This window comes from Cherax quadricarinatus, chromosome 2 (assembly GCF_038502225.1).
Source record: "Cherax quadricarinatus isolate ZL_2023a chromosome 2, ASM3850222v1, whole genome shotgun sequence".
NCBI lineage: Eukaryota > Metazoa > Arthropoda > Malacostraca > Decapoda > Parastacidae > Cherax > Cherax quadricarinatus.
The window spans coordinates 34,309,769-34,323,079 of NC_091293.1; the positions used below are offsets into that span (position 1 = coordinate 34,309,769).

General features: G+C 46.9%; 1 long non-coding RNA gene across 1 annotated transcript in view; it reads left to right on the forward strand.

The window, feature by feature from the left end:
* The first annotated feature begins 1,576 nt into the window (after nt 1–1,576).
* The window catches only part of LOC138853342 (uncharacterized), a 415,781-nt gene continuing 404,046 nt past the window's right edge, over nt 1,577–13,311 (forward strand). Inside the window, exon 1 of the long non-coding RNA XR_011392545.1 lies at nt 1,577–2,016. This is a non-coding gene — a long non-coding RNA (uncharacterized lncRNA). The remainder of the gene's footprint in view (nt 2,017–13,311) is intronic.

Here is a 13,311-nt window from a genome sequence, read left to right on the forward strand (position 1 = left end):
CCAGGCGTCCATATGATGCAGCAGTTATTTGGTTGATGTGCACCTCAGCAGATGTGCTTGGTATGATGCTCACCCCAAGATCCTTTTCCTTGAGTGAGTTTTGTGGTCTTTGAGCCGCGAGCATGTACTCCATCTGCGGTCTTCTTTCTGTGTATGTGTGTGTGTGTGTACTCACCTAGTTGTGGTTGCAGGGGTCGAGACACAGCTCCTGACCCTGCCTCTTCACTCATTGCTACTACATCACTCGTCCTGTTCCATGAGCTTTATCATACCTCTTCTTAAAGCTATGTATGGATCCTGCCTTCACTACATCACTTCCCAGACTGTTCCACTTCCTGACAACTCTGTGACTGAAGAAATACTTCCTAACATCCCTGTGATTCATCTGAGTCTTCAACTTCCATGTGTGACCCCTTGTTGCTGTCTCCCATCTCTGAAACATCCTGTCTCTGTCCGCCTTGTTGATTCATCTCAGCATTTTATATATCGTTATCATATCCCCCCTATCTCTCCTGTCCTCCAGTGTCGTCAGGTCAATTTCCCTTAACCTCTCCTCGTAGGACATGCCCCTTAGCTCCGGGACTAGTCTTGTTGCAAACCTTTCCACTTTCTCTAGTTTCCTTATGTGCTTGGCTAGGTGTGGATACCAAACTGGTGCTGCATACTCCAATATAGGCCTAACGTACACGGTGTACAAGGTCCTGAACGATTTCTTATTGAGATGTACGAATGCTGTTCTTAGGCTTGCTAGGCGCCTGTATGCTGGAGCAGTTATTTGGTTGATGTGCGCCTCAGGAGATGTGCCCAGTGTTATACTCACCCCAAGATGCTTTTCCTTGAGTGAAGTTTGTAGTCTCCGTCTTCGGTCTTCTTTGCCCTTCCCCAATCTTCATAACTTTTCACTTGGTGGGGTTGAACTCCAGGAGACAATTGCTAGACCAGGCCTCAGCCTGTCCAGGTCCCCTTGTAGGTCTGCCTGGTACTCGTCCGATTGAATTCTTCTCATCAACTTCACATCATCTGCAAACAGGGACACTTCTGAGTCTATTTCTGTGTGTGTGTGTGTGTGTGTGTGTACTCACCTAATTGTACTCACCTAATTGTGGTTGCAGGGGTCGAGACTCAGCTCCTGGCCCCGCCTCTTCACTGATCGCTACTGGATCCTCTCTCTCTCTGCTTCCTGAGCTTTGTCATACCTCTTCTTAAAACTATGTATGGTTCCTGCCTCCACTACTTCACTTGCTAGGCTATTCCACGTGTGTGTGTGTGTGTGTGTGTGTGTGTGTGTGTGTGTGTGTGTGTGTGTGTGTGTATGTGTGCGTGTGTGTGCATGTGTGTATGTGTGTATGTGTGCGTGTGTGCGTGTGTGTGTGTGTGTGTGTGTGTGTGTGTGTGTATGTGTGTGTGTGTGTTTCCATGTGTGCCCGCGTGCGTTTGTGTGTGTGGTGTTGACAATATGGGCGTGCGTGCTGGTGTTGTTGACGGTGTGGGCGTGCGGGCGTGTGGCGCGGAAACAGGCGTGTAGGGGTTAGGGGTAACGGGTTAGGTGGCATAGGAAGGGGAAGGGGTAGCAGGGGCGGGAGTATCGACGTGTCGGCGTCAATAGGTGGTGCGTGTGTGCGGGTGCGCAGCGTGAGAGCGCTGGTGGGTGCGCGTTCAGTCTGTCCCCGACGACCGTTCAGTTCGAAGCTCCCGTCGGAGGAACACCCGCCCCCCCTAGCCACCCTCCTGCATGCCCTGTGCTGCCCAGCACACACACGCCCAGCGGGGGGTGGGGCGCGCTGCCCCCGAGTGCTAGTGGGTGAGAGAGAGAGAGAAAGAGTGAGTGAGAGAGTGCGTGTAGGCCCATGAGTGCGTAGGCCAGTTTAGTCCCCAGTGACGGTTGGGTCAGTGGGGCTGCCGCCAAGATGGCGCCCGCTACCAGGGCGACCGCATCCACTACGACGATCTGGAGTTGTGTGTTGCCTCGGGGGATCATCTTGTTGCTGCTCCTCCTCACTGCAACACTACACACAGGTACGTCGCGCCCACGCACGCCCACGACCCTGCCCTTGCTTCACGTCTCGGAATCTACCGCCCTTACACGTGCCTAAACATCGAAGCCCCCTGCATCTATCCACACCACCCCTGCATCTACCCACACAACTCCTGTATCTACGCGTACATCCCTTGCTCCTACCCATACATCCCCTGCTCCTACCCATACATTCCCTGCTCCTACCCATACATCCCCTGCTCCTACCCATACATCCCCTGCTCCTACCCATACATCCCCTGCTCCTACCCATACATCCCCTGCTCCTACCCATACAACCTCTTCATCTACCCAAAAAAAACCTTGCATCTACCCATATATCCTCTGCATCTCCCCATTCAACCCCTGCATCTACCCATACATCCTCTGCATTTACCTATTCAACCTATGCATCTACCCATACAACCCCTGCATCTACCCATACAGCCTCTTCTACCCATACAACCCCTGCATCTACCCATACAGCCTCTTCTACCTATTCAACCCCTGCATCTACCCATATAACCCCTGCATCTACCTATTCAATCCCTGCTTCTACTCATACAACCGTTGTATCTACCCATTGAACCCCTGCATCTACCCATACAACCTCTGCTTCTACTTATTCAACCCCTGCATCTACCCATGCAACCCCTGCGTCTACCCATTCAGCCTTTGCGCCTGCTTGTCCAACCCTTTCACAAATTCTTCCACTCTCTTCACCCACCCACAACCCCCCTGCATCTACCCTTCAAGGCTTTCCAATCACTCCATCTTCCCCTCCAACTCTCGTCCAAAGAAAAGTGCTAACATACCCCTTCAACTATTGCACCTGCACCTCCATCCCCTTCACCTACCGCAACAGTCATGTCACCTACCATGCCAAACCCTGCCTTTGCTCCTAATCTAAGCATCTAGTCCTCTAGTTTCTACACCTATGTTTCTAGTCTTGCTAACCCCTTCAAGTCCGACCCCCTGCAACTACTGCAGCCAGTCGTCGTAACTGCTCCAAAACTGTAACGCCCATCCTCCCAGTCTTCTACACCGTACGGCTACACCTACCCTCCACTCACTGCGTCTACAATAATACGTGTGCACCTACCATTCTTGCCCATGCATCTACCCTTACAGTCCCTCCACCTATCCCTTAAGCCCCCCCGGCTACGCCTCCAGCACCGCCACCTATATCTCTCCAGCACCTCCACCTATCCCTCCAGCTACCCATCCAGCCCATGCATCTATTCCTCTACATCACCTTCACTTAATTACCTAGCCCTTTCACCTATCCCCTAAGCCCGTGCACCTTCCCCTACATCCCCTCCAGCTCTTTCATCCACCCTTATATCCCCTCCATCTATCCCTCCTGTTCCTGACCCTGCGTCTCCAATCCTTACACCTACCCTTCCAGCCTGTTGACCTACCCTTCCATCCCAAGCACCTATCCCTCCAGTCAGAGTACTTATCATTCCACTCCATGCACCTATCCCTCCAGTCCGTGCACCTATCCCACCATTCCCTACAGTTATCCCTCCCGCCTCTGCTAGGATTGTCAGCATCATTCTCTCATCCCTCTCTATCCAGCTACCCCGTGCAATTCCTCTTATTCTCCCCACCTCGCCCACCACTCTCAGTAATCACCCACCACTGCAAAACTCACCCACCGCCCCTAGAAGCTCACTCACCACCCTTAGAACCTCACCCACCACTCCTATAACCTTACCCACCACTCCTAGAACCTCACCCACCACCCTTAGAACCTTACCCACCACCCCTAGAACCTCACCCACCACCCACAGAACCTCACCCGCCATTCCTAGAACCTTACCCACCACTCCTAGAACCTCACCCACCACCCCTAGAACCTCACCCACCACCCACAGAATCTCACCCACCACCCACAGAACCTTGCCCATCACTTCTAGAACCTCACCCACCTCCCCTAGAACCTCTCCCACCATCCCCAGAACCTCACCCACCATCCTTAGAAGCTCATTTTATCCACCCCTCTCCTTGAACCCCATACAGTCCCTCATGTTCCTCTCGTCTCCCCCTCCCTATCACTCGCCTCCCCCTCCCTATCACTCCCCTCCTCCTCCCTATCACTTGCCTCCCCCACCCTATCATCTCCCCTTCCGTATCACTGGTCTCCCCCTCCCTATCACTCGCCTCCCACTCCCTATCAATGGTGTCCCCATCACTGTCACTGGTCTAAACCTCCCTATCACTCGTCTCCCCCTCCCTATCACTGGTTTCCCCCTCCCTATCACTCGCCTCCCCTCCTTATCACTCGCCTCCTCTCCCTATCACTCCCCTCCCACTCCCTATCACTAGCCTCCCCCACCCTATTATTCATCTCCCCTTCCCTATCATTCACCTCCCCTTCCCTATCACTGGTCTCCCCCTCCCTATCACTCGCCTCCCCTCCCTATCATTGGTCTCCCCCTTCCTATCACTCGCCTCCCCTCCCTATCACTGGTCTCCCTCTCCCTATCACTGGTCTCCCCCCTATCACTGGTCTCCCTTACCCTGTCACTGGTCTCCCTCTCCCTATCACTCGCCTCCCCTCCCTATCACTGGTCTTCCTCTCCCTATCACTGGTCTCCCCCCCTATTACTGGTCTCCCTCACCCTGTCACTGGTCTCCCCCTCCCTATCACTCGCCTCCCCTCCCTATCACTTGCCTCCCCCTCCCCCTCCCTATCACTCGTCTCCCCTTCCCTATCACTCGCCTCCCCCTCGCTATCACTTGCTTCCCCCATCACTCTCCGATAGAAATTCTCTGTTATGCTATAGCTCATGAGCCCAGCTACTCTCACGCTGCATCCTGTGTCATGAGTGACCTACTGCAGGGTCACTATTTTTCCTTCTTTAAAATACCTACAATTCCTACTTAAAATACTCACAATTTCTACCCTAAAATATCCACAATTTCTACCCTAAAATACCCACAATTTCTACCCTAAAATATCCACAATTTCTACCCTAAAATATCCACAATTTCTACCCTAAAATATCCACAATTTCTACCCTAAAATACCCACAATTTGTACCATAAAATACCCACAATACTTTCCCTAAAATATTCACAATTCCTTCCATAAAATACTCACAATTTCTACCCTAATATACCCGCTATACCTCCCCTAAAATACCCACAATATCTACCCTAAAATACCCACAATATCTACCCTAAAATACCCACAATTCCTACCCTAAAATGCCTACTATACCTACCCTAAAATGCCCACTATACCTACCCTAAAATACCCAGTGTTCCTATTTAGAAATACCTACAATTTCTATCCTTAAATTCTCACTCCATCTCATGAGACCTTCAGATTCAAATTAATTCACCACCCCTCCCTTTCACCACCCCGCCCTCTCACCACCCCACCCTCTCACCACCCCACCACCCCACCCTCTCACCACCCCACCTCAAAACCCAACCATCCCACCACCCCACCCTCTCACCACACCTCAGAACCCTACCACCTCACCACCCCACCTACTAACAACTCACCCTCTCACCACCCCACCACCCCTCCCTCTCACCACCCCACCCTCTCACCACCCCACCACCCCACCCTCTCACCACCCCACCTCAAAACCCAACCATCCCCCCACCCCACCCTCTCACCACACCTCAGAACCCTACCACCTCACCACCCCACCTACTAACAACTCACCCTCTCACCACCCCACCACCCCGCCCTCTCACCACCCCACCACCCCACCCTCTCACCACCCCACCACCCCACCCTCTCACCACCCCACCCTCTTACCACCCCACCTCAAAACCCAACCATCCCACCACCCCACCCTCTCACCACACCTCAGAACCCTACCACCTCACCACCCCACCTACTAACAACTCACCCTCTCACCACCCCACCTCACAACCTTACCACCCCACCCTCTCACCACCCCACCTAACCACCCAACCACCACACCACCCCACTTCACAACCCTACCACCCCGCCCTCTTATCACCCCACCTAACCAACCTACCACCCCACCCTCTCAACGCACCACCACCCCACCCTCTCACCACCCCACCTCACAACCCTACCACCCCACCCTCTCACCACCCCACCTAACCTAACCACCCAACCACACCACCTCACCACCCTACCACCCCACCACCACACCCTCTCACCACCCCACCCTCTCACCACCCCACCACCCCACCCTCTCACCACCCCACCGCAAAACCCAACCATCCCACCACCCCACCCTCTCACCACACCTCAGAACCCTACCACCTCACCACCCCACCTACTAACAACTCACCCTCTCACCACCCCACCACCCCGCCCTCTCACCACCCCACCACCCCACCCTCTCACCACCCCACCACCCCACCCTCTTACCACCCCACCTCAAAACCCAACCATCCCACCACCCCACCCTCTCACCACACCTCAGAACCCTACCACCTCACCACCCCACCTACTAACAACTCACCCTCTCACCACCCCACCTCACAACCTTACCACCCCACCCTCTCACCACCCCACCTAACCACCCAACCACCACACCACCCCACTTCACAACCCTACCACCCCGCCCTCTTATCACCCCACCTGACCAACCTACCACCCCACCCTCTCAACGCACCACCACCCCACCCTCTCACCACCCCACCTCACAACCCTACCACCCCACCCTCTCACCACCCCACCTAACCTAACCACCCAACCACACCACCTCCCCACCCTACCACCCCACCACCACACCCTCTCACCACACCAGCTCGCCACCCTACCCCCCCACCCTCTCACCACCCCACCCCACCACCCTACCCTCTCACCACACCACCTCACCATCCTACCCTCTCATCATACCATCACCTCACAACCCTACCACCCCACCACTCTACCCTCTCACCACACCACCTCACCACCCTACCTTCTCATCACACCATCACATCACCACTCTACCACCCTACCACCTCACCACCCTTCCCTCTCACCACACCACCTCACCACCCTACCTTCTCATCACACCATCACCTCACCACTCTACCGCCCCACCAACCCACCCTCTCATCACACCACTTCACCACCCTACCACCCCACCCTCTCACCACACCACCTCACCACCCAACCCTCTCATAACACCACATCACCACCCAACCACCCCACCACCCGACCCTCTCCCCACACCACCTCACCACCCTACCACCCCACCCTCTCTCCACACCATCCCCTCACCATCCCACCCCTCCCCACCTGACCACCCACCCCTTCACCCACTAAGCACCCAACCACTCAATCATATCACACCATTACCTAACCACCCCACCACCCAAACGTCCCACCACGCAACCAACACAGTACCTAACCATCCAAGCAGCCACAACCCCACCACCAGGGTACGATACCTTATACATTCTTCTCACACATTTACACCAACCTGACCCCACTGATGCTCCCTCAACCTCACACCCCTTCCCCCACCCTTTCAACTCCACATCCTGACCTTTCCAGCTTTTCAACCCAACATTCCAACCTCCAACCACCAACCCTACTCCTCCTCTATATCCTCATTCCTCTACCCCATGATCCCTTCGACCCCCGACAAGGTACTCTACACACTATCAGTACTCAATATCAGTACAAAGTACCAGTACTCACTATCAGTACACAGTGCCGGTACACACTACCAGTAAACAGTACCAGTGCTCACCACAAGTGCTCAATACCAGTGGACACTGCCAGTACACATGTTATCGATACAAATATTTCCGACACAAACACACTACTATGTACAAACAAACACACTACCAGTGCACACTACACCCAGTACACACATTATATTCCGTAAATACATTCTACACCCAGTTTAGACACTACAAACTCACTTTACCCAGTATGCACACTCAGTATTGGCATAACCAGTACACATGCTAAATATAAACACAATAAACACCCAGGACACTTACTCAAACACTCAATGTACGTACTTCCAGGACACACCCTGCCCAGTACACTAATCCAGCTCCCAGTTCCCCTCACCCAGCTCCCAGTCCCCTCACCCAGCTCCAGTCCCCTCACCCAGCTCCAGTCCCCTCACCTACAGCTACGGAAGTTTGTCGACAGTCACGGGACAGACGATCTTTTCGACAGGCGTCAAGGAAATGAGTGTTTATTCCACTACTACCTGACCTTCACCTGGGGTTTGAGCAGCAGGTACCTGGAGTGATAGGGATGGTGGAGGGAAATATCTTGAGTGATGGGAGTGGAGGAGGGAATATTTTCAGTGCTGGGGGTAGTGGAAGGAAATATCTGGAGTGATGGGATTGCAGGAAGGAATATGTGAAGAGGGTGGGAGCCAGGCTAGTGAAGAATATCGAGAATTAGTTTTTCTATCTAGACTTTGCTTAACTTATATATTACTGACTGTGCTTTATATATATACATACATATATATATATATATATATATATATATATATATATATATATATATATATATATATATATATATGCAAAACAACCACTGTGAGAAATAGAGAAATTCCAAGCGCTTTCGTGACTACTCACATTATCAAGGAACAATGAAAGTAATGCATCAAAGGAAGGCATATAAAGGGTCTAGACCACACCTCATTATCACATCCCACAACAAAGCAACACCTGACGCGCGACTCATAAGAAAGAGAACACTGCAGCAGGCCCGCTGGCCCAACTAGACAGGTCCTTCACACAACCCACCAACAAACTATTCTACCCAAGAATTAAGAATTTTAACATTTATTATTTGTCCAATGTATTATTAAATTCTTCCCAAATTCTATTAATTACAAATGGATCTAATTTATATAAACCAAAGGAAATATTCATATTATTGTCAAAACTGCTTTTTATGAAACAAGATTCAATTATATTCCTGTCGACCATGGACTTGCTTGATACAACTTTCTCAACTTTTTGAAAATCAACTGGATGGTTAAAATCTTTCACATGAATAAATAAAGCATTGGAATCTTGTTCAGTTCTAATGCTATATTTATGTTGTTTTAATCTTAGTTCGAGACCTTTACCAGTTTGACCGTAATAAACTTTAACGCAAATTTTACAAGGAATCTTATACACACATCCGTCAACATTTTTGGGGGAATTCTTCACTGTATCTTCTTTACTGTATCAAGATTTTTAAATACAACTTTGATATTAAAAGCCTTAAGAAGAAAAGGCATATCAACCAAGTTTTCATGGTAAGGGATTAAAACAACATAAATATAGCATTAGAACTGGACAAGATTCCAATGCTCTATTTATTCATGTGAGAGATTTTAACCATCCAATTGATTTTCAAAAAGTTGAGAAAGTTGTATCAAACAAGTCCATGGTCGACAGGAATATAATTGAATCTTGTTTCATAAAAAGCAGTTTTGACAATAATATGAATATTTCCTTTGGTTTATATAAATTACATCCAGTTATAATTAATAGAATTTGGGAAGAATTTAATAATACATTGGACAAATAATAAATTTTAAAATTCTTAATTCTTGGGTAGAATAGTTTGTTGGTGGGTTGTGTGAAGGACCTGTCTAGTTGGGCCAGCGGGGCTGCTGCAGTGTTCTCTTTCTTATGAGTCGCGCGTCAGGTGTTGCTTTGTTGTGGGATGTGATAGTGAGGTGTGGGCTAGACCCTTTATATGCCTTCCTTTGATGCATTACTTTCATTGTTCCTTGATAATGTGAGTAGTCACGAAAGCGCATGGAATTTCTCTATTTTTCACAGTTGTTGTTTTGCATATTCTGAAATCACCTGTTTACTGTATATATATATATATATATATATATATATATATATATATATATATATATATATATATATATATATATATATACATGAATACCAGATTACCCCAGCTCGAATACCAAATATATATTAGTTGAGTGTTTCCATGTAATGATCAGCTTGATTAAATTTCTGATTTCCTGGTGCTCATTTGATCAGTATTATCTTTGTACGGTCTAAGATGATGAGATTCAGGATTATACTACGACTACGTTGATTGGTATACTCATTATTTTTTTGGTTGACTTACTCCTTATCTAAAGTTGTATGGTTGACTGGTTGAAGTGAGTCCTTCATGAGTGAAGATGTATTTTTTCGTCTGTTATTACAACCTGGAAATGTATATATAATATATCTCACACTTCCTTCTGCTTTACTAATACTGTATGTAACATTCCTTACAAAATTTCCTTTCCACTTATTTTAGTAAATTTGTTTAAGGCCTATTTGAATCTTTGATTAGTTTCTGTTTTGAGTCACTTTCTGTATAGGCTCCAGGTTATTTTTTATGACTTTCCAGTACCTGTTATTAAATTAGTCTTTAGTGTTTCTTTTTTTTTTTTTGGTAATTTTATCATGCATTGCTTGATTCCATCTCATATATTGCGAGTATATTTGTTCCTCTCATAGATTTGTCCCATTGATTTCTCAGATGTACTTACTGCACAGTGAACATTCATGGCTTGAACTCTAACCGATTTTGTTTTTATTTTTTACCTAAAGATTTTTCTAGAGAATTTCATACTCTTTATATAGATTTCTTACTTTAAATTTATAGAGAGCTTTCTTATTTTAATTTTGAGGTTTTCTTACTTTTGCTTTTTATAGAGGATTTCTTACAGTTTTCTTAAACGATTTCATATTTTACTTATGCAGAGGATTTTTTACTCTTAAGTACAAGATACCTTATTGATGGTGTGTTACCTTCTCTCACTACTAGGTCTAGTATTGATGGTGAATTACCTTCTCTCACTACTAGGTCTAGTACTGATGGTGAATTACCTTCTCTCACTACTAGGTCTAGTATTGATGGTGAATTACCTTCTCTCACTACTAGGTCTAGTATTGATGGTGTGTTACCTTCTCTCACTACTAGGTCTAGTATTGATGGTGTGTTACCTTCTCTCACTACTAGGTCTAGTATTGATGGTGTGTTACCTTCTCTCACTACTAGGTCTAGTATTGATGGTGTGTTACCTTCTCTCACTACTAGGTCTAGTATTGACGGTGTGTTACCTTCTCTCACTACTAGGTCTAGTATTGATGGTGCCTTACCTTCTCTCACTACTAGGTCTAGTAATGGTACCTTCTCTCACTACTAGGTCTAGTATTGATGGTGAATTACCTTCTCTCACTACTAGGTCTAGTATTGATGGTGTGTTACCTTCTCTCACTACTAGGTCTAGTATTGATGGTGAATTACCTTCTCTCACTACTAGGTCTAGTATTGATGGTGAATTACCTTCTCTCACTACTAGTGAATTACCTTCTCTCACTACTAGGTCTAGTACTGATAGTGAATTACCTTCTCTCACTACTAGGTCTAGTACTGATAGTGAATTACCTTCTCTCACTACTAGGTCTAGTACTGATGGTGAATTACCTTCTCTCACTACTAGGTCTAGTACTGATGGTGAATTACCTTCTCTCACTACTAGGTCTAGTATTGATGGTGTGTTACCTTCTCTCACTACTAGGTCTAGTACTGATGGTGAATTACCTTCTCTCACTACTAGGTCTAGCATTGATGTGAATTACCTTCTCTCACTAGGTCTAGTATTGATGGTGAATTACCTTCTCTCACTACTAGGTCTAGTATTGATGGTGAATTACCTTCTCTCACTACTAGGTCTAGTATTGATGGTGAATTACCTTCTCTCACAACTAGGTCTAGAATTGATGGTGAATTACCTTCTCTCACTACTAGGTCTAGTATTGATGGTGTGCTACCTTCTCTCACTACTAGGTCTAGTACTGATGGTGAATTACCTTCTCTCACTACTAGGTCTAGTATTGATGGTGAATTACCTTCTCTCAATACTGAGTCTAGTATTGATGGTGTGTTACCTTCCCTCACTTACCTTCTCTCACTACTAGCACTAGTATTGATGGTGAATTACCTTCTCTCACTACTAGGTCTAATAATGATGTGTTACCTTCTCAAACTACTAGGTCTAGTATTGATGGTGAATTACCTTCTCTCACTACTAGGTCTACTACTGAATATGTGTTACCTTCTCACACTACTAGGTCTACTAGGTCTAGTACTGATGGTGAATTACCTTCTCTCACTACTAGGTCTAGTATTGATGGTGAATTACCTTCTCTCACTACTAGGTCTAGTACTGATGGTGAATTACCTTCTCTCACTACTAGGTCTAGTATTGATGGTGAATTACCTTCTCTCACTACTAGGTCTAGTATTGATGGTGAATTACCTTCTCTCACTACTAGGTCTAGTATTGATGGTGTGTTACCTTCTCTCACTACTAGGTCTAGTATTGATGGTGTGTTACCTTCTCTCACTACTAGGTCTAGTATTGATGGTGAATTACCTTCTCTCACTACCAGGTCTAGTATTGATGGTGAATTACCTGATGGTGAATTACCTTCTCTCACTACTAGGTCTAGTATTGATGGTGTCAAACCTTCTCTCACTACTAGGTCTAGTATTGATGGTGAATTACCTTCTCTCACTACTAGGTCTAGTATTGATGGTGAATTACCTTCTCTCACTACTAGGTCTAGTATTGATGGTGCGTTACCTTCTCTCACTACTAGGTCTAGTATTGATGGTGCCTTACCTTCTCTCACTACTAGGTCTAGTATTGATGGTGAATTACCTTCTCTCACTACTAGGTCTAGTATTGATGGTGAATTACCTTCTCTCACTACTAGGTCTAGTATTGATGGTGAATTACCTTCTCTCACTACTAGGTCTAGTATTGATGGTGTGCTACCTTCTCTCACTACTAGGTCTAGTATTGATGGTGAATTACCTTCTCTCAATACTGAGTCTAGTATTGATGGCGAATTACCTTCTCTCACTACTAGGTCTAGTATTGATGGTGTGTTACCTTCTCTCACTACTAGGTCTAGTATTGATGGTGAATTACCTTCTCTCACTAATAGGTCTAGTACTGATGGTGAATTACCTTCTCTCACTACTAGGTCTAGTATTGATGGTGAATTACCTTCTCTCAATACTGAGTCTAGTATTGATGGTGTGTTACCTTCTCTCACTACTAGGTCTAGTATTGATGGTGTGTTACCTTCTCTCACTACTAGGTCTAGTATTGATGGTGAATTACCTTCTCTCACTACTAGGTCTAGTATTGATGATGTGTTACCTTCTCACACTACTAGGTCTAGTATTGATGGTGAATTACCTTCTCTCACTACTAGGTCTAGTACTGATGGTGAATTACCTTCTCTCACTACTAGGTCTAGTATTGATGGTGAATTACCTTCTCTCAATACTGAGTCTA